Source organism: Theropithecus gelada, chromosome 19 (assembly GCF_003255815.1).
Source record: "Theropithecus gelada isolate Dixy chromosome 19, Tgel_1.0, whole genome shotgun sequence".
NCBI lineage: Eukaryota > Metazoa > Chordata > Mammalia > Primates > Cercopithecidae > Theropithecus > Theropithecus gelada.
This window is the reverse complement of record NC_037687.1, coordinates 44,471,145-44,492,975: the sequence shown is the minus strand read 5'-3', so window position 1 is coordinate 44,492,975 and position 21,831 is coordinate 44,471,145. Positions and strand designations below refer to the sequence as shown.

The 21,831-nt window shown below is 46.8% G+C and overlaps 1 pseudogene; it reads left to right on the top strand.

Moving 5' to 3' along the window:
- The first annotated feature begins 8,311 nt into the window (after positions 1 to 8,311).
- On the top strand, positions 8,312 to 9,664 carry LOC112612617 (annotated as a pseudogene).
- The last annotated feature ends 12,167 nt before the right edge of the window (positions 9,665 to 21,831 follow it).

Sequence of the window (21,831 nt, the reverse complement as noted above, 5' to 3'; positions counted from 1 at the left end):
GCCACCCTGCTGTTCTCCAGCTTTGTGTCACCTGTGGTCACCTGGCCCAGTCAGATAAGGCTGTCTGAGCAGGACAAATGTAAACAGGCCATGATAAGAAACAGAACTAAATGCAAAGCACAGTGACTATCTGTGTGGGTGCATCCTCTCCCCAGTAAAGAAGCCTTCTTGAAAAACATAGATTATGATAATTGGAGTCAATGATTGGGCAGGTGACTCACATGGGCACCTGATGCTCCTCAATCTTAGCTAATGCAGGATCTCTTCAACTTTTTACATCCTTGTCCCCTTCAGGAGCCTGTTTGGACATACATCTTTCCTACACAGCACATTCCTCTGCCTGCTTATGCAATTTCAGTGCAACCAACACACTGTCTGTTTACATGCTGTGGCCCTTTAGAAAGACAGAAACCAGCTGGGCGCAGTGGCTCACGCCTTTAATCCCAGCACTTTGGGATGCTGAGGCGGGCAAATCACTTGAGGTCAGGAGTTCGAGACCAGCCTGGCCAACGTGGTGAAACTTCGTCTCTACTAAAAATACAAAAATTAGCCACAGTGGCAGTGCGCATCTGTAATGCCAGCTACTCAGGAGGTTGAGGCAGGGCAATCACTTGAGGCCAGGAGCAGAGGTTGCAGTGAGCCGAATCACAACATTGCACTCCAGCCTGGGTGATAGAGTGAGACTCCATCTCAAAAAAAAATTTAAAAATTTAAAAAAAAGAAAAGAGAAAAGACAAGATAAGACAAGACACAAATCATTGTGAGATTTTTTGTTTGTTGTTGTTCCCCAAGAACTAGTTTTCACCTATTTGGGACCAACATCGCTGCTGCTGAGAATGTCTGAGCCACGGAAATGGTCCCATCTAATATACTGATAGAGCCTGTCTCACAGAACTGTAGCCCAACAAAATTAGGCTGAAGATCTTGCTGCAGGAAGGGAGATCACACTCCGGAAGAAGTGTGGGCCTCGTGCAAGAGAAGAGAGCCAGTTCTCATCGAATTGGAGCTAAGGGTAGTGTGAATTTAGATGAAGAGGTGTGTGATGGGCTCAACACAAAGCAGGGATGTGTGGAAACAGGCCAGTGTCAGGTGGAGGTCAGGAAGACTACTCAAGATCCTGTTTCTCTGGAAAATATGAAGCAAAGATAAAGGTAGAACTCTGTATTGAAAAACTCCTTATCTGAAGCTCTGGTGGGTTGAAAATCAAGGTTGCATCTCTGTGTCAGAGACTCTGATCCTCTAAGCAGAAGTACATATTCCTTTCTTACTCATGATCTCATGCATCCGAGTATCTTTGACTTTTGAGAACTAGGTTTTTTAGCAATATCTTCTTGTTAATTAGCAAAACAAGTTTTTAAAGGTTTACAAGAGGAACTTTTTTAGAAGGAGAGATCATCCTTTACTGAAACGAAGGGCAGGTCAACCCAGAAGGACAAGAGGAAGGGAAGACTCAATCCATTTCGGCTACAGCTTCCTGGGGCCACAGGTCAAGTCTCAGCTTACAGGGGAGTGACAGGAAACTAGAAATTTTCAATTACCCAGTGTTGGCTGGGTGCGCTGATTCACACCTGTAATCCCAGTGCCTTGAGAGGCTGAAGTGGGACGATTGCTTGAAGCAAGACTCCTTCCTCTAAGAAAAATAAAGTTAGCTGGGCATAGGGGCATAGTGGCACGTGCCCATGGTCCCAGCTGCTCATGAGGCTGAGGCAGGAAGATCGCTTGAGCCCAGGAGGTCGAGGCTGCAGTGAGCTGTGATTGTAGCACTGCACTATAGCCTGGGTAACAGAGCAAGACCCTAAAACAAAAAAACAAAGGAAAGAGAAGGAAGGAAGGAAGGAAGGAAAGAAGGAAGGAAGGAAGGAAGGAAGGAAGGGAGGGAGGGAGGGAGGGAGGGAGGGAAGGAGAGAGAGAAAGAAAGGAGAGAGAGAAAGAAAGGAAAAGAAAAAGAAAAGAAAAGAAAAAATCACCAAGAGCGACCAGAAACCTTTGGAAACCACCTAAGAAACTGACAAAGATGGTTCAGTCCATCCCATGGAAGGCAGTAAGACCATTGCAGGGTTGAGCCCATTAAGCTCAGACTACTCAGTAAACCAGTGGCAGTGGCAGGCAGGAGGCAGAGCAGGAACTCCCCACTGGGAGACAGGATGCCAGTGTTTTTTCCTGAGTTAAACATGTATCCATTGGAGAGTGCAGTAAGTGGCCTTTCAGGCTGTGAATGTGCCTGGTGGGGCATGGGAAGCTGTGCTAGAAAACAGGATCCGTCAGTCGGCTTCAACTGGGTTCAATGGGAGGGGACAGACATAGACCTGGTCAGGGCCGGGGGAGGTGGAAGGGAGGCAGGAGGCTGGACTTGACTTTGGAGGTGGGGCTCAGACACTGGACCAAATTGAGGACTAGCTAAAACAGGGAAACAGGGACAGGGCTTAAGCGGCTTCCTATAGAACACGTCCATCAGTGTCCCCTGACAGTTTACCATTGTCATTATAACACCTGGTAATTACCAACCTTTTCCTAAAACTTTGGGCATTAACTGCCCCTTAATCTGCATGTAATTAAAAATAGATATAAATATGAATGCAAAACTGCCCTAAGCTGCTACTCTTAGCACATCGCTATGGAGTAGCCCTGCTCCGCAAGGGCAATCATGGAGCTGTCGCACTGCCGGAACTATAACACCACCGCTTCCATAAAGCCATTTTCTTCTACCACTGGGTAGCCTTTAAATTCTTTCCTGGGTGAGCTGGGTGCAGTGGCTCACACCTGTAATCCCAGCACTTTAGGAGGCTGAGGCAGGCAGAGCATTTGTGATCAGGAGTTCGAGACCAGCCTGGGCAACATGGTGAAACCCAGTGTCTACCAAAAAATACAAAATTTAGCCAGGTGTAGTGGCCCACACCTGTAATCCCAGCTACTCAGGAGGCTGAGGCAGGAGAATTGCTTGAACCCAGGAGGCAGAGGTTGTGAGCCAAAATTACACCACTGCCCTCCAGTCTGGGTGACAGAGTGACTCACCATCTCAAAAAAATAAAATAAAAATTTAAAAATTAAATAAATAAATAAATAATTTCCTGGGCAAAGCCAAGAAACTTCCCAGGCTAAGCCCCAATTTAGGGCTCATCTGTCCTACATCAGAAGGGGGGCAAAGACCAGACAGGGAGAGCAAGAAGCCTGGGAGTCTACAAAATTAGTTGCAGGACTCTTCCAAAAAAAGGAAGCAGAGCATCGAAAAAAGCTGAAAGACACCTGAAAGAAAAGTGAGGCCACTGTTCCTGGGAATTGCAAGTGGGAGATAGAGGTTTTTATTGTGGGGTTACAGTGTAAGAAGGTGCTCAACTTTTGACCTTCCTCTCTGAGGACATGACTCTTCTGGTTTAGAAAACAACAGTAAAAAGTCCCCAAGAGATACTGATGGTTGCGGTTCCCAAAACTTTGTTAACATCTGTGGGAAGCCTTCTGACTTTCCTCTGAGGCCAGTTCTGAAAAGCCATTCATACGGAGGCAAGTCGAACTATCAAAGCAGCAGCCTGTGTTCTGGGAAAAGGATGCTGGGATCACATTCCAGAGAAAAGATGGGATAGAAGGAATGAAAGCTGATCAACGTGACTGGGTGAGGTGGCTCACGCCTGTAATCCCAGCACTTTGGAAGGCTGAGGTGGGCAGATCACCTGAGGTCAGGAGCTCGAGACCAGCCTGGCCAACATGGTGAAACCCCGTCTCTACTAAAAATACAAAAATTTGCCGGTCATGGTGGCATGTCCCCGTAGTCCCAGCTACTCGGGAGGCTGAGGCAGGAGAATCGCTTCAACCTGGGAAGCTGAGGTTGTGAGGTTGCAAGGTTACAGTGAGCTGAGATTGCAGCACTGCACTCCAGCCTGGGCAACAAGAGAGAAACTCCGTCTCCATAAAAAGAAGAAAGCTGATCAACACTGGTAGAAGTGGGGAAGTGCAAAGCTCACTTCCCATGGGAGCCAGGGTGGAACTAGCAGAGAGAAAATGTTGCAAAAGAGGAAATGGGATACAGAAATATTTTTTAAGGAGAGGGTGCTTTCAGTGGATTTAGAAGAATATAGTGGCTGCATGTGGTGGCTCATGCCTGTAATGCCAGCATTTTGGGAGTCTGAGGCAGGTAGGTAACTTGAGCCCAGGAGTTCCAGAGCAGCTTGGGCAACGTGGCTAAACCCTGTCTCAACTAAAATACAAAAATTAGCTGGGTATGGTGGCACATACCTGTAGTCTCAGCTGAGGTAGGAGGATCACCTGAACCTTGGGAGGTTGAGGCTGCAGTGAGCCATGATCAGGTCACTGCACTCCAGCCTGAGTGAAAAAGTGAGACCCTTTCTCAAAAAAAATTAAAATTAAAAGAAGAGTACAGTGAGATAACCCAATCAATCATCCCCTGTTGCAGATCCCTCAGTCTCAGGGGTCAAATCGCGATTGGCACTAATCATGATGCTCTCGACCCCCTTTACTGGTGATTGGTCTCAAGATGGAAGTGCGACCCAGTTCCAGCCAACAAAAAGAAAGAAGTCTGCTGGGGGCCTCTGGGACAGATTTTCCTCTATCTTATAAAAAAAAAAAAAATAGATGCATAAGGAGCTGCTCTCCCACTTCTGATCTGGAACTTTCTATGGAAGAATGTGATACTTGGAGCTACAGCAGCCATATTGGGGCCATGAGGTTACAAACTTGAGGAAGAAGACAAACAAGCTAAGGACAGCAGAGCAGCAGGATGTAAAGGGCCTGCGTCCTTGACCCTGTTGAGGTGGTACCACCAACCTCCAAAATCACTGTAGTAAATGTTGACTCACTATTGGCCAGATACCCTCTAACTTACAGGTGAACACAGTAGATCCCTATATGCTACTAGAACATACCCAATGACATCTTCTCTCGTGTTAAAATATTTTAACATCCTGGGGTTTCTAAACTCTGCCTATTTGCCTTATAGAAGCTATGTGATGTTAGCGTTTGCCTTATCTGTTAAGGCTGAACTCAGATGTCTTATTGTTCTAGACACTAGCTCTAGCACCAAGATGTCTGGACTTTCCTCATTCAGAAGGAGGCTTTTGAGAGCTGACTGGCTGGGGCTGCACAAACATAGCTTTCCAAGACAAAAAAAAAAAAAAAAAAAATGCTAGATGGGATCTTTTTAAGATAAAATGTTTGTCTGACTGACAATCTCAATTGCAAGCCTGCACTTTTATTAATAAAAATTCCCATACTTGAGCAGATCACCTGAGGTCAGGAGATCGAGACCAGCCTGGCCAACATGGCAAAACCCTGTCTCTACTAAAAATACAAAAATGAGCTGAGTGTGGGGGCACATGCCTGTAATCCCAGCTACTCGGGAGGCTGAAGCAGGAGAATTGCCTGAATCCAGGAGATGGAGGTTGCAGTGAGCCGAGATCATGCCACTGCCTTCCAGCCTGGGCAACAGAGCGAGACTCTGTTTCAAAAAATCAAAAACAAAAACAAAAAAAATCTCATACTTATTATGGGCTCTTGGATGCCATGGAAACAAGAGAGGGCTGAAAGAGTAGGATGTGGACCATGAGCAATGTTATCCTATGGAAAAGTACTTGTCTCTGTTCAGTGTTCTTGGGCACAGGAGAGCTACCCAGTCCTTGTGCCTGTGGAATCACTTGAACACACACAATGCCCACATGAGGATGGGGATATGTGGTCCTGGATGCCTAATTTACTACTTACAATTAATGCACACAATTAGACGATTCCCTTTTCCCTCCCCTCCCCTTCTTTTTTCTTTCTTTTCTTTTCTTTTCTTTTCTTTTCTTTTTTTTCTGTGACAGAGTCTGGCTCTGTCACCCAGGCTGGAGTGCAGTTACGTGATCATGGCTCACTGCAGCCTCAACTTCTCAGGCTCAAGCAATCCTCCCACCTCAGCCTCCCAAGTAGCTGGCTGGAACTATAGGTACATGCCACCATGCCTGGCTAATAAGAAAACAATTTGTAGAGATGGGGTCTTGCTATGTGGCCCAGACTGGTCTTGAACTCCTGGGCTCAAGCGATCCTCCCACCTTGGCCTCCCAAAGTGCTGGCGTGGAAGGCGTGAGCCTAGCTTTGATAATTTCCAGTGGTTCTCTATGCTTAGAGCATTACTCTCATCTTTTTTTTTTTTAACAGTCTAGAATGCTCTCTTAAAACCTCCATAAAAATAACTCCTTGTTTGTGAGTCCTTTGGTGAACAATCCAATGACTTGCAGGAACACTGCCAGGCATCCCCAGCCAGTGCAGGCCAGCAGACTGCTTCCCTAGCGCACGTTTGCTGGTCTGCTCGTTCACTCTGCAGTGAACGCTTCTGCTTACAGCTTTTCCAGCTAACCTTCTTTTGATTCACAGTGTGGCCTCTGACAAAAAGCAGACCAGCAGTTGCCAGGGGCTGCGGATGGGAGAGAGGAGGGTGTTGCCTGGGAAGATATCAGAGCGACATTTTCAGGTGATGGAAATGTTAGATTACTTGATTGCAGTGGGGGTCACACAAGAAGTCAAAACTTATTGAACTCTCTCCTTGCAATGGGTGCATTTTATGGTGTGTCAATGAAGCCTCAATAATGTTTTTAAAAGCCGGTGTCACCTCACCTCCTGGCTTGTAGTGTTTGTGTACCTAATATAAATCTTGCTAAGTTTCCTTCAGCCAAGCGGGTCTCTGCTTCTGCTGGGCTGCTCTGCAGAGGCTGTGACTGCTGGATGATAACCCAGGTTACATGAAAGTGTAGAAACCATGTGCAAACAAATGCTACATGGCAACCAGCTTTTATCTTGGTACTGGAGATCTGCAGGGCGTGGTGGAAAGGGTGGCAACTGGACAGTGCAATGGTTAATTTCACCTCCTGTCACCGCGTGGGGCTGTAGGGGCAGCTCTGTCATACTTTCCAATTTTCCAAGCTGAAAATCTAGTTGTTATTGCTGTTTTTGAAATCTTACATTTTTTTTTTAAACTGATAACAAATTGAAAACGTTTAAGTATTTGTGTGGGGAAAGTGAATCAGGCCTGAGGGTTGCGGACTGCCTTCTAGGTTTCCGGCCTGTGACCTCTGCAGCAGCCGAGGTGGAGGAGGGCTCAGAGGTCGGGAGGGAAGGGGAAGGAGCATGAGGAAGTGTGATTCTGCAGTAAGCACAGCCCATACTTTTACTCAGAACCCAAGACAGGCAGTTGACGAGACCTGCTGACCTTCTGAAGACGTTCTTCCTCGTCCCTCGTTCTTATTTTGCGGTCCCTCCCTGCCCCTACAGCTGTTCTCTGAAAGCTGTCTCCCTCATCCACAAAAAGATCTTGGAGGCCACAGACCAGGCAGGGAGGGAAGCTCCGAGGACTGATGCTGGCTCTCCCTCCTTTCCCTCCCAACTCCCCCTCCCAACTGGCACTGAAGGCAGGTGTTCCTCAGGCTCGGATCCCGCCCACCTTTGCTCGTTTTCTCTCTCCTCTCTGCAAGCATTCTAATCCATCACAATGGCTGTAAACATCCGTGACTCCCACATTTCCATCGCCAGCACCACACTCTTGTGTATCCACCTGTATACAGAGACGTCTCAACTTCTAGACTTTCAAGAGCAAACCTAACTCCTTACTTCCTCCCCCTAATCTGGCCCCACCACCCAGCCTACTCCACCTCTATAAATGGCAACACCACCCACAGTCTGCCCACACCAGAAACCCAGATGTCATTCATTCATTCTTTCTTTTCTTTCTTTTTTTTTTTTTTTTTTTTTTTGACAGAGTCACTCTGTTGCCCAGTCTGGAGTGCAGTGGCGCGATCTCGGCTCACTACAACCTCCACCTCCTGTGTTCAAGTGATTTTCCTGCCTCAGCCTCCTGAGTAGCTCTGATTACAGGCATGCACCACCATGCCTGGCTAACTTTTGTATTTTTAGTAGAGATGGGATTTCACCACGTTATCCAGGCTGGTCTTGAACTCCTGGGCTAAAGCAATCTGCCTGCCTCAGCCTCCCAAAATGCTGGGATTACAGGCGTGAGCCACCATGCCCAGCCCTTTCTTTCTTTTTTTAGAGATTTGATTCTTTTTTTAATTTTTAAAATGATCACACAATAAAATGAACATTTTCAGGAAAAGGTGTACAGTTCTGTGAATCAAACAGACAGATTCCCGTAACCAGCAACAAAATCAAGATAAAGACCAATGATAGTCACACCTTCCTTTCATCCCTAGCCACTATGAAACACAGATGTGCTATCACTAGGGTTTTATCTTCTCAAGAATGTCACATAGCTTTTCGCAACAGGTTTGCCACCAGAACACAGGTGTCGTGAAAACTGCCCCTAAAAGCCAAAATGGGAAAGGAGAAGACTTATGTCAACATTGTCATCAGTGGACAAGCAGATTTGGGCAAGTCCGCCCCTACTGGCCATCTGATCTACAAATGTGGTGGCATCAACAAAAGAAGCATTAAAAAATTTGAGAAGGAGGCTGCTGAGATGGGAAAGGGCTCCTTCAAGTATGCCTGGGTCTTGGATAAACTGAAAGTTGAGCGTGAATGTGGTATCACCATTGACATCTCCTTGTAGAAATTTGAGGCCAGCAAGTACTGCATGACTATCATTGACGCCCCAGGACACAGAGGCTTCATCAAAAACATGATTACAGGGACATCTCAGGCTGACTCTGCTGTCTTGGTTGTTGCTGCTGGTGTTGGTGAATTTGAAGCTGGTGTCTCCAAGAATCGGCAGACCCGAGAGCATGCCCTTCTAGCTTACACACTGGCTGTGAAACAACTAATCATTGGTGTTAACAAGATGGATTTCATTGAGCCACCCCACAGCCAGAAGAGATATGAGGAAATTGTTAAGGAAGTCAGCAGTACATTAAGAAAATTGGCTACAATCCCGACACAGTAGCATTTGTGCCAATTTCTGGTTGGAATGGTGACAACATGCTGGAGCCAACTGCTAACATGCCTTGGTTCAAGGGATGGAAAGTCACCCGTAAGGATGGCAATGCCAGTGGAACCACGCTGCCTGAGGCTCTGGACTGCATCCTACCACCAACTCGTCCAAGTGACAAGCCCTGCTTCTCCAGGATGTCTACAAAATTGGTGGTGTTGGTACTGTTCCTGATGGCCGAGTGGAGACTGTTGTTCTCAAACCCGGTATGGTGGTCGCCTTTGCTCCAGTCAACTCTACAACTGAAGTAAAATCTGTCGAAATGCACCATGAAGCTTTGAGTGAAGCTTTTTCTGGGGACAATGTGGGCTTCCATGTCAAGAACATGTCTGTCAAGGATGTTCGTCATGGTAACAATGGAAGCAGCTGGATTCACTGCTCAGGTGATCTATCCTGAACCATCCAGGCCAAGTCAGTGCTGGCTATGCCCCTGTACTGGATTGCCACATGGCTCACATTGCATGCAAGTTTGCTGAGCTGAAGGGAAAGATTGATCGCTATTCTGGTAAAAAGCTGGAAGACGGCCCTAAATTCTTGAAATCTGGTGATGTTGTCATCATTGATATGGTGCTTGGTAAGCCCATGTGTATTAAGAGCTTCTCAGACTATCCACCTCTGGGTTGCTTTGCTGTTCGTGATATGAGACAGACAGTTGTTGTGGGTGTCATCAAAGCAGTGGACAAGAAGGCAGCTGGAGCTGGCAAGGTCACCAAGTCTCTCCAGAAAGCTCAGAAGGCTAAATGAATATTATCCCTAATACCTGCCACCCTGGTATTAATCAGTGCTGGAAGAATGGTCTTAGAACTGTTTGTTTCAGTTGGCCATTTAAGTTTAGTATTAAAAGACTGGTTAATGATAACAATGCATCGTAAAACTTTCAGTTCAAGGAAAGGATAATATTATGTGGACCACTTTGGTTTTCTTTTTTGCGTGTGGCAGTTTTAATTTATTAGTGTTTAAAATCAGTGCTTTTTAATGGAAACAACTTGACCAAAAATGTGTCACAGAATTTTGAGACCCATTAAAAAAGTTTAATGAGAAAAAAAAAAAAAAAGAATGTCACATAAACAGAATCCTACAGTGTGTAACCTTTTGAGCTGGCATTTATTTACTTATTTATTTATTTATTTTGAGACAGAATCTCACTGCAATGCCCAGGCTGGAGTGCAATGGTATGATCTCAGCTCACTGCAACCTCTGCCTCCCGGGTTCAAGCAATTCTCCTGCCTCAGCCTCCCGAGTAACTGGGATTATAGGCATGTGCCATCATGCCAGGCTAATTTTTGTATTTTTAGTAGAGACAGGGTTTCACTATGTTGGCCAGGCTGGTCTCAAACTCCTGACCTCAGGTGATATGCTCACCTTGGCCTCCCAAAGTGCTGGGATTACAGGCATGAGCCACTGCACCTGGCTAGCTGACTTTTTCCGTTCAGCACAATGTCACTGAGCTTCATCCATGCCACCACGCCTGGCTAATTTTTAAACTTTTTGTAGAGACAGGATGTCACTATGTTGCATAGGCTGATCTCAAACTCTTAGGCTCAACTGATCCTCCCATCTCAGCCTCCCAAAGTACTGTAATTACAAGAATGAGCCACCACACTCAACCTCCTATTTAGCCAGGCATGGTGGCATGCACTTGTAGTCCCAGATATACAGGAGACTGAGGTGGGAGGTGTGTGTCTATGTGTGTGTCTCTATGTACATGTGTGTGTGTTTCTGTGTGTCTGTGTGTGTTTGTGTGTGTGTGTGTGTGTGCATGTCTGCGTGTGTGTATAAAGAGATTTATTTAAGGAATTGGCTCATGTGATTGTGAACTCTTGATGAGCCCAAAATCTGATGGAGGAAGCTGGCCGACTCGAGGCTCAGGAAGAAGTTATGGTTTGAGTCTAAAGAGAGCCTAATGGTGAGCCAGGAAGACCCACTGCTACAGACGAAGTCTGAATCCAGTGTGTAGGAGAATTCTCTTTTGCATGTGGAGGTCAGCCTTTTGTGCTGTTAAGGACTTCAGTGACTGGAAGAGGCCCCCACGTTTTGGAGGGCAATCTGCTTTGCTCAGAGTCCACCAATTTAAATGTCAGTCTCATCCAAAAACACCGTCACAGAAACACCCAGAATCATGTTTCACCAAATATCTGGGCATTATGTGTTGGCCAAGCCAACACATAAATTTAACCATCATACTGTATTATTTTCATATTAATCTCCCAGATTAAAAATGAGATAGACAATATTTGCATATTGTGTAGAGTCATTTGTGTTTCTCCCAATGCTTGCTTTGTTCTTATTTGACTTACAGGAGTTCTTTGAATATTGGCTGACAAACCCCATATCAGGTACGTAAGTAGAAGCATAGTGGCCTTTTACTTTGTTGATTGTAATGTTTTTCTTTTTTCTTTTTTTTTTGAGATGGAGTCTCGCTCTGTCGCCCAGGCTGGAGTGCAGTGGCACGATCTCCACTCACTGCAAGCTCTGCCTCCCGGGTTCACACCATTCTCCTGCCTCAGCCTCTGGACTAGCTGGGACTACAGGTGCCCGCCACCACGCCCGGCTAATTTTTTGTATTTTTAGTAGAGACAGGGTTTCACCGTGTTAGCCAGGATGGTCTCAATCTCCTGACCTCGTGATCCACCTGCCTCAGCCTCCCAAAGTGCTGGGATTACAGGCGTGAGCCACCGCGCCCGGCCGATTGTAATGTTTTTCATAAGTTTTCTCTTTTTATGTGCTCAAATGTCTGATCATTTTTTGATGACTTCTACGTTATGTCATACTAGGAAAAAAACCTCCTTATTTATAAGACTTTTAAAATTACACGATATCTACATAACGTTTATAATTTTTAAAACCATTTTTTATCTTGAATGCACCTGCCTTTTATTCTTGTTACCTGGCTGTAATTCTTCCCAGTGGATAGTCAGCTAGCCCAACATAATTTACTGAATGGTCCATCCTTTCCCACAGTGGTTTGAAATGGACCTAGATCACTTAAGTAGAAAGAATCCTCCAAATGTAATCTAAAATGACAAGATTTCATCATTTTTACCCATCTTTACCCATAATTAGCAAAAATATTAAAGATACAAACATTCAATGTTGGAGAAGGTGCAGGGGAAGGGGTTATGCCGCGTACAGCTGGTGGAAATGTAAATTATGAAACACTATCCGGAAGGTAATATGTAAATATCTATCAATAATTTCAAGGCACATCTCTTTGACCTAGAAATTACATAAATTATGGATCTAAAGATTCGTCTAACCAAAATACTCACACCTGTTCAGATAGCTAGCTAGCTAGCTAGCTAGAAAGATATAGATAGATAGATGATAGATAGATAGATAGATAGATAGATAGATAGATAGATAGATAATAGACAAATTTGCAGAGGCACTGTTTGTTATACCAAAAGAACTATAAACTATGTAAATTAATCCTAAATGGTTACATAAATTATAGGACAGTCCTAAAACAAAGTACCACGTAGCCATTAGAAAGACTCTAGATTGGTACAGGCTGCCATAAAAAGATTACGAAAGCACATTATAAGGTGAAAAATAAAATTTCACAAAAATATATAGAGTATGATTCCATTTACGCATTTTTTTTTTTTTTTGGCGATGGAGTCTTGCTCTGTCACCCAGGCTGGAGTGCAGTGGTGCCATCTCGGTCCACTGCAACCTCTGCCTCCTGGGTTCAAGTGATTCTCCTGCCTCAGCCTCACGAGTAGCTGGGACTATAGACGCCTGCCACCACGCCTGGCTCATTTTTGTACTTTTAGTAGAGATGGAGTTTCATCATGTTGGCCAGGCTGGTCTCGAACTCCTGACCTCAGGTGATCCACCTGCCTCAGCCTCCCAGAGTGCTGGGATTACAGGCGCGAGCCACCGGGCCCAGCCCCATTTATGTTTTTTGTTTTTTTGTTTTTTTTTGAGACGGAGTCTTGGTCTGTCGCCCAGGCTGGAGTGCAATGGCGCGATCTCAGCTTACTACAACCTCTGCCTCCTGGGTTCAAGCAATTCTCCTGCCTCAGACTCCCAAGTAGCTGGGATTACAGGTGCGCACCACCACACTAGCTAATTTTTATATTTTTAGTAGAGACAGGGTTTTATTATATTGGCCAGGCTAGTCTCAAACTCCTGGGCTCAAGTGATCTGCCTGCCTTGGCCTCCCAAAGTGCTAGGATTACAAGCGTGAGGCACTACACTCGGCCTCACTTATTCATTTTTAAGTCAAATATTTGTATATGTACATATATGGACATAAACAAAATAGTGGTTTCATCTGGGAAGGAAGAAGCAAACTGGCATTTCACATTTTACTTCTGTACCGTTGGGTTTTTTTAAAAGGCTATATTCATGCATTATAATGCAATTTTTTAAAATTAGAGAAATAATAATGGGAAACCATTCAGCACCTTGATTCTGACCAAGCAAGAGCAGATAAGGTAGCACAGGGATTCAAACTGCCTGGAGACCTCCAGGGTCACCGTGAGGGTAGCTGGAATCATGGGCGTAAATAAATGATTTAACGTGCTCAGGCTTCTAAGTGCCCATCCCTGGGGCTGGGGAGGAGCGAGGTGCTTAAACCATTCCCAAGCCTCAGGCATTGAAAACAGGAGTGTTTTCTCTAAGAAGGAGGGTGCTGTGCTGTAATTGACCTCTTTGGCATTCAGCCTCTGCACGACATCCAGTGCAGCTCTGGGCTGGCGGAGAGATCAGGCTGCTTGTGCTGGGAGGGGTCGCTGACCAAGGACAAGTCCTGTACTCACAGCAACGCTGAATCGCAGTCCTGGGCCATCTGGCCCCGGCCTCATAATCACTCTTCTGTCATGAATACTGAATGAAGGTAAACATACAGTCACAGGGCTATCTTGACAGCACCCAACTTTAAACCTGTGGCCTATTTCTGGCTCTATACTGTGATGAATTCTGTCAAAAACCAAACAAATAACATCCTAAAATTATTTCGTGAACAAGACATTACTTATTTCACATTAAAAATGTTGCTCTGTTATTGTAAAGACAGCACGGTTTTTGTTTTGGTTTTGGCTTTTGTGTGTGTGTGTGTGTGTTTTGTTTTTGTTTGTTTGTTTGTTTGGTTTTGGTTTTTTGTGGTTTTTTTTTTGAGACCGAGTCCTGCTCTGAAGTGCACTGCCCAGGCTGAAGTGCAGTGGCGCGATCACTGCAACCTCTGCCTCCCAGGTTCAAGCAATTCTCCTGCCTCAGCCTCCCGAGTAGCTGAGATTATAGGTGTGAGCCACCACGCCGGGGCTAATTTTTGTATTTTTGGTAGAGACGGGATTTTGCCATCTTGGCTAGGCTGGTCTCGAACTGCTGACCTCAGGTGATCCACCCACCTTGGCCTCCCAGAGTGCTGGGCTTACAGGCATGAGCCACTGCACCCAGCCGACAGCATGGTTTTGGTCACCCCAAATGAGCACACAAATACATAAATCTCACAGTTTTGGTATTGCATCATTTTTTTCATATACTGGGAAACAAAAAATGGAAGTGGTGTAAGCTGTTCTGATCTCTGAAGGGCCCTGAGGGGACACGGGCCATCTTTTGGTTTCCTGGCTTCTGAACCACTTCTGTGTTTAGGGAACTGGCCACGTATGAGCCTTGTGAGGAGGCAGAGCCCATCTCCCACTAGAGAAACTACTGATGCAGGGACCTTATTTTCCAAGCATCCCTGATGCCTGCGTTTAGCCAATCAGGTGCACCTGCCCCAAATTCTGAATCTGAGGCTAATGGCACAAAGGAGGAAAAGTGGAAAATTATTTCTGGCAGTGGCAGTAGCGGTGGCAAACAGAATGTGGCTCTAGGTCCTAGTGTGCGGTGGTGGGGGGACTCCCACGTACTCCCTGGACTGAGCTAATGGCATGACTTTTAATGTGGCCCTGGCTGTGCAGCTTCCTTGATTCTAGAAGCCTGGTTTTCCAGCCTTCCTGGCACATCTCTGAGCTACTCAATATCTTATCATTAAATCCCTAAATGAGCCAGAGTTGGTCTCTGTTGCTGCAATTAAGAGCCATTGCTGAGACACGAGTCCAGCGCAATGATCATGAGCAAGGAAGCCTGCGTTCTGCTGAGAGATGGGCAGCCCATTAGTAATCAGAAAAATGAGAGGGCACTAAAACAGCATGGAGGCGCTACTTGATATCCATGTGACTGGCAAAATCTCAGGCGCTGGATAAAGCCAAGAGTGGGTGGGGGTGTGGCTTGGAGATCCAATTGCCCTGTGGCCAGTAACTATACCCTTTTCCCTTTTTAAAAAAAAATGTGTTATCTCAGCTAGGCATGATGGCTCACACCTGTAATCCCAGCACTTTGGGAACCGAGGCAGGTGGGTCACCTGAGGTCAGGAGTTAAAGACCAGCCTGGTCAACATCGTGAAACCCTGTCTCTTCTAAAAATACAAAAATTACCCGGGCGTGGTGGCGGCCACCTGTAATCTCAGCTACTCGGGAGGCTGAGAAGGAAGATCACTTAAACCCAGGAGGTGGAGGTTGCAGTGAGCCGAGATCGGACCGTTGCATTCCAGCCTGGTGACAGAGTGACTCTATCAAAAAACAAACAAAAGTTTGCTTTTTTACATTTTTTCTCTTTTTTTAATTTTTAATTTTAATTTTAATTTTTTGAGACAGTCAGTAGCCTGGTCTGGAGTGCAGTGGTGCAATTGTAACTCACTGCAGCCTCTACCTCCGGGCTCTAGTGATTCTCCTGCCTCCACCTCCCAAGTAACTGTGACTGCAGGCACATGCCATCACGCCCAGTTTTTTAATTTTTATTTTGTAGAGACAGGGTTCTTGCTGTGTTGCCCAGGCTGGTCTCAAACTCATGGGCTCAAATGATTCTCCCACCTCAGCCTCCCAAAGTGCCGGGATATAGGTGTGAGCCACAGCACCTGGTCCCTTTTTCTTTTTTATGTCTATTTTTATGTCTATTTGGGTTCCATACACTCAACAGCTCAACAGAAGAAAGGGCTGTGGCTGGACGGAGTGGGCCACACCGCTTGCCTCCACCTTAATCATAGGTCACGTTCTTCTTGCTTTTAATTCATTTTTTTAGCAACATTAAACATTCACACACTTACTTACATATTTAGAGAATTTCTTCAACGGCAGAAAAGGATATACGGGGAAAGGTGAGTTTCCCTCCCGCACCAATGCCCAGAGCCCCTTCCCAGAGACAGCCGCGGAGAACAGGTTCGTGGGTGACCCTTCCCCAAGTCTATTACTCACTCAGCATCCCAATGGGTCCTTCAGAAATGTGACACAGATTACAGCACAACCGCTGCCCTCCAGGGGCTTCCCATCATTCTTCGGATGTCATTCTACATCCTACCGTGGCGACAAAGCCCTGCGTAATCTGGACCAGTCGTCTGCCCTGGCCTCATTCCCACGGCTCTCCCCCACCCCGACCCCTTGCAGCCGCACTGGCCTCCCCGGCCCCCAATGACACCCCATGGCTCATCTCACGACTTGCTGTACCTCTGCCTAGAATGTCCCTACAGGCTCCAGCCTCTGACTCTCCTGCTGGAGTTCTCTCCTCAAATACAACCTCCTCCGAGGGGCCTTCCTGGGCTGACTGCGCCCTCTTCCTCTGTTCTCCCAGTCTGAGGCTTCCTACCCGACTCCAAACCGCAGCCCCAGGCTTTATGGTAACGTAACTGCTGTAAACTTAAAATTCTGGCTGGGCGTGGTGGCTCATGCCTGTAATCCCAGCACTTTGGGAGTTCGAGGCGGGCGGATCACTTAAGGCCAGGAGTTCGAGACCAGCCTAACCAACATGGCCAAACCTCATTCATCTCTACTAAAAATACAAAAATTAGCTGGGCGTGGTGGAGCACGCCTGTAGTACCAGCTGCTCTGGAGGCTGATGTGGGAGGATGGCTTGAACCCGGGAGGCAGAGGTTGCAGTGAGCTGAGATCACGCTACTGCACTCCAGCCTGGGTGACAGAGCAAGACTCTGTCTCTCAAAAAAAAAAAAAAAAAAATCCTAAGTCCTCCCAGTGACTGAACAGACTCCCTCTTGGGCAAGGGGACCCCAGAAAAACCTTAAAACTTGAGTTCCTGGCCGTGAAAGGATGGGAGGTCAGACATGCCTCTTTATACCTCTTCACCTTTTATAGTTCAGACACTGACCAGCATTCGTGTTAAAATAGAGGTCATGAGACTCACAGAACGGACCTTTCGTGGAAGTAAGATACCAAATTATAAATAGGGCTAAGGTCATTCCAGACAAGGGGTAAGTCACTCGCCTCTACACTTAAAGAATAGCTTACGTTCTAACTGTCACGAGGCTTTTTCTCTAGCAGATAAACAAGCACTGGTCTCAGGATAAGCAACGCTGAAACATTTGGAAGTTCCTGCAGATGCTGAATAACTGACCTCCAGCCTCTGCTCCACCAGCCACAACTACAGCTTTGACTGGACAAGAGACTGATTTCAGCCACTTTCTCCTGGTAAGAAGAACATGGACTGGTCCTCGCTGGTTTACAGAGGTTGCACACAGGTTGCCTTCCTCTCTTGAAAATACCTTTTGATATATAGGACCTAATTGTAGTAACATTTAAATGCTAAGTCTCCACTCCAAGGTGAACATTGGTTGTTTGTTTGTTTGCTTGTTTGTTGAAGACAGAGTCTCATTCTGCCGCCCAGGCTGGATTGTAGTGACGTTATCTCAGCTCATTGCGACCTCTGCCTCCCAGGTTCAAGCGATTCTCATGCCTCAGCCTCCCAAGCAGCTGGGACTACAGGCGCGCCATTACGTCTGGCTGATTTTTCGTAGAGACGGGTTTAGCCATGTTGGCCAGGCTGGTCCTAAATTCCTGGCCTCAAGTGATCTGCCCGCCTTGGCCTCCCAAAGGGCTGGGATTGCAGGCATGAGCTACTGCACCTGGCCAACACAGGTCGTATGTTACATGCATATCTGTTGAATATGCATGTGTCATGACTACCTCATGAATATTCATAGCTTCCCCTGTAATCTGTTGAATATGTGTGTTTAGCCAACCCATTCAGTATAAAACTCCTACCTCAAACCCTCTTTCTTTGAAGTGCCTGTCTCTGTTCTTGGCCGAAGGCACACTTCCCAGCCTGTGGGACAGCCACCTTGCAGGCTGTAACCCTTTATAAGAAACGAAGTCTTCGTCAGGCATGGTGCTGTGTGCTTGTAGTCTCAGCTACTCAGGAGGCTGAGGTGGGAGGACCACCTGAGCCCAGGAGGTCGAGGCTGCAGTGAGCTATGATTGTGCCACCATACTCCAGCCTGGGCAACACAGTGAGATCCTGTGGGAAAAAAAGAAAGAAAAAAGAAGGAAGGAGGGAAGGAAGGAAGGAAGGAAGAGAGAGAGAAAGAAAAGAAAGAAAGATGGATAGAAAGAGAGAGAGAGAAAGAAAGAAAGACAGAAAGAAAGAGGAAGGAAGGAAGGAAAAAGAAAGAAAAGAGAGGAAGGAAGGAAGAAAGGAAGGAAGGAGGGGAGGGAGAGAGAAAGAGAAGGGGAGAAGAGAAAAGAGAAGAGAAGAGAAGAGAGAGAAGAGAAGAGAAAGAAAGGAGGAAAGAGAAAAAGGAAATCATAGTCTCCTCCCCTTTTCTACGTGTATAAATTCAGTGAGTTTTAAGTGATCGCTGTTTATCAGTCTCTGGCCTGTCTTGCTGCAATGGTCAGCTGCATGGAGCTAGGCCTTGTCCACCGCTGAATCCCCAGCACCGGCGAGTGCTGTGACAGCGGCTGCTCAGCAAGTCCTCGCTGAATGGGTGTGGAGACGCGTGGCCATTCTCGTGCCTTGCTTTTTTCCACTGAACAGTACATGTCAGGGCCTGGTCTACAATGGCATACGTGGACCTGCCTCGTTCTTTGTAACAGGTGTGTGGGATTCCTACCATGTGGAAGCTCCACGATCTTTATTTAACCAGAGCCTTTACTGATAGACAGTTTGCTCCCGATTTTTTATTATCACAAAACAAACAACAACAACAACAACAACAATAAAAAACAGAAAAGTATATCCATACAATAAATCTGTAGATATCAGCTTCTTGGGTCAAATAATATGGAATGTTTCATTTCTTTTTTGTTTTGTTTTGTTTTGTTTTCTTTCCTTTTTTTTTTTTTTTCCCTCTCTTTTTTTGACACGGAGTCTCTCTCTGTCACTCAGGCTGGAGTGCAGCGGTGGAATCTCAGCTCACTGCAACTTCCTCCTCCCAGATTCCAGCGATTCTTCTGCCTCAGCCTCCCAAGTAGCTGGGATTACAGGTGTGCCTCACCATGTCTGGTTAATTTTTGTACTTTTAGTAGAGGCGGGGTTTTGCCATGTTGGCCAGGTTGGTCTTGAACTCCTGACCTCAAGTGATCTGCCCACCTCAGCCTCCCAAAGTTCTGGGATTATAGGCATGAGCCACTACCCCTTGGCCGGAGTGTTTCATTTTGAAAGATGTCATCAAATCGCAGTCCCCAGAGAAGTCCCCAGAGAATCGCAGTCCCCAGAGTCACAGGGAGATGGGAGAAAAGAGGAGCAGATGAGGCCAGAGACTGCTACAGACAGAAGGCCCATGGAGCAGAACTTACAGGACACTGGGAGGACTCTAGCTTTGATCAGAGAGGTGGGAATGGATGTGGCCTACTTATGTTTTTATTTATGTATCTATTTTGAGACAAGGTCTCACTCTGTCACCCAGGCAGGAGTACAGTGGTATAATCACGAGTCACTGCAGCCTCAACCTCCTGGGCTCAAGTGATCCTCCCACCTCAGCCCCTTCAGTAGCTGGGACTACAGGCACGTGCCACCACACCCGGTTAATTTTTTTTATTTTTTGTAGAGACAGGGTTTCGCTATGCTGCCCAGGCTTGTGTTGAACTCCTGGGCTCAAGCGATCCTCCCGCCTTGGCCTCCCAAAGTTTTGGGATTACCGGTGTGAGCCACTGCACCCAGCCCTGCTTGTGCTTTTGTAAGACCATTCTGGCTGCTGTGTGGTGTGAAGTAGGGGGCCAGAGAGTAGATGCTGAAGAGACACAGGTGAGACACAGTGCTTACAGCCTGGACCAGGGCTGTGCTGAGAAGTGGCTGGATTGGGGAGCTATTCTGAAGACAGGGTGGAAAGGATTTGCTGGTGGGGTAAGTGTCAGATAAAGACAAGAATCAGAGATCTCTCAGGGCCTGAGCAACTGGAAGGACGGGGTGGAAGAGTCTGTGTCATTGGTGCCCCATTCCCAAGATGTTGGCACCATGGGCCTGCAGGGGCAGCAGCTGGTAGAGGGGAGGCATCTGGTAAACTCCCTTTCCCAACAGATAAGGTTTCCTGATCTTAGCCTGTCAGGGTGATTTCAAAACAGGTACAGCTGGACTGCAGCAGGCTGAACTGTAAGGAAGGGCCAGCCTACAGGCAAATGAGGGCAGTAACTAACTCAAATCCTGTCCCCCAGCTAGGCCCACACTCCTCCTTTCCCTCTACTTCCTTCCCCTGTTGGTGCATGCTGGTGCCCAGGTGCCCAAACAGCTGGAGACACCTGTGTTCCCTTGCCTTTTTTTTTTTTTTTTTTTTTTGATACTGAGTCTCACTCTGTCACCCAGGCTGGAGTACAGTGGTGCAATCTCAGCTCACTGCAACCTCCGCCTCCTGGGTTCAAGCAATTCTTCTGCCTCAGCCTCCCGAGTAGATGGGATTACAGGTGCCTGCCATCACGCCTGGCTAATTTTTATATTTTTAGTTGACATGGGGTTTCAGCGTGTTGGCCAGGCTGGTCTCGAACTCCTGACCTCAAGTGATCTGCTGCCTCAGCCTCCCAAAGTGCTGGGATTACAGCACTTTGGCATGAGCCCATGGGCCCAGCGTGTTTTTTTGTGTGTGTGTTTTGTTTTTTTTTTAAGAGATGGAGTCTGGCTCTGTCGCCCAGGCTGGAGTACAGTGGCACGATCGTAGCTCACTGCAGCCTGGAACTCCCGGGCTCAAGCAGTTCTGCCACTTCAGCTTCCTGAGTAGCTGGGAATACAAGCATGCACCAGCACACTCAGATAATTTTTTTAATTTTTTGTAGAGATGAGCTACCGCTATGCTGCCCAGGCTGGTCTCAAACAACTGAGTTCAAGCAATCTTTCTGCCTTAGCCTCCCAAAGTGCTGGGATTACAGGCATGAGCCGCCACATCTGGCCCCCTTTTATCTTAAAATGCTTCCCAGTCATTCTGTCTGGGGTGCCCCATCTCTGACCTTTACCGTATCTGTCATTGCAGGATGCTGACAAGGACAGTGTGGCTGCTCAAAGTGGGTTTCTGTTGTCAAGATACCACAAGGGCATGGAACCAGAAGGGGGCTGTCAGATTCTGACTGGCTGTAGTAGCTTATCAGAACGTATCACAGATCAGGAGAGGACGATATAATCAACAGATGAGGCAACCATCAACTGAGGGCAAACAGCTTCAAAGTAAAGTCAGCACTTTCCAGCTGGCTCCAGTGCACTCTCCCTGTGGCCGCAGGCAGAGCAGCCAGGGCCCCTCCTCCAGCCTCCTTCCCATCCTTCCAACACAGCAGCTTCTCCCATCTCAGAGCTTCAGGGCTTCAGATATCCTTGGTGCTGAGGCCTAGAGGTTCCGTGAGGTCAAAGGGAGAATTCAGGCCAGGCACAGTGGCTCATGCCTGTAATTCCAGCACTTTGGGAGGCCGAGGTGGGTGGATCACCTGAGCTCAGGAGTTTGAGACCAGCCTGACCAATATGGTGAAACCTTGTCTCTACTAAAAATACAAAAATTAGCTGGGTGTGGTGGCGAGTGCCTGTAATCCCAGCTACTCAGGAGGCTGAGTCAGGAGAATTGCTTGAACCAGGGAGGTGGAGGTTGCTGTGAGCCGAGATCGCCACCACACTCCAGCCTGGGCAACAAAGTGAGACTCCATCTCAAAAAAAAAAAAAAAAAA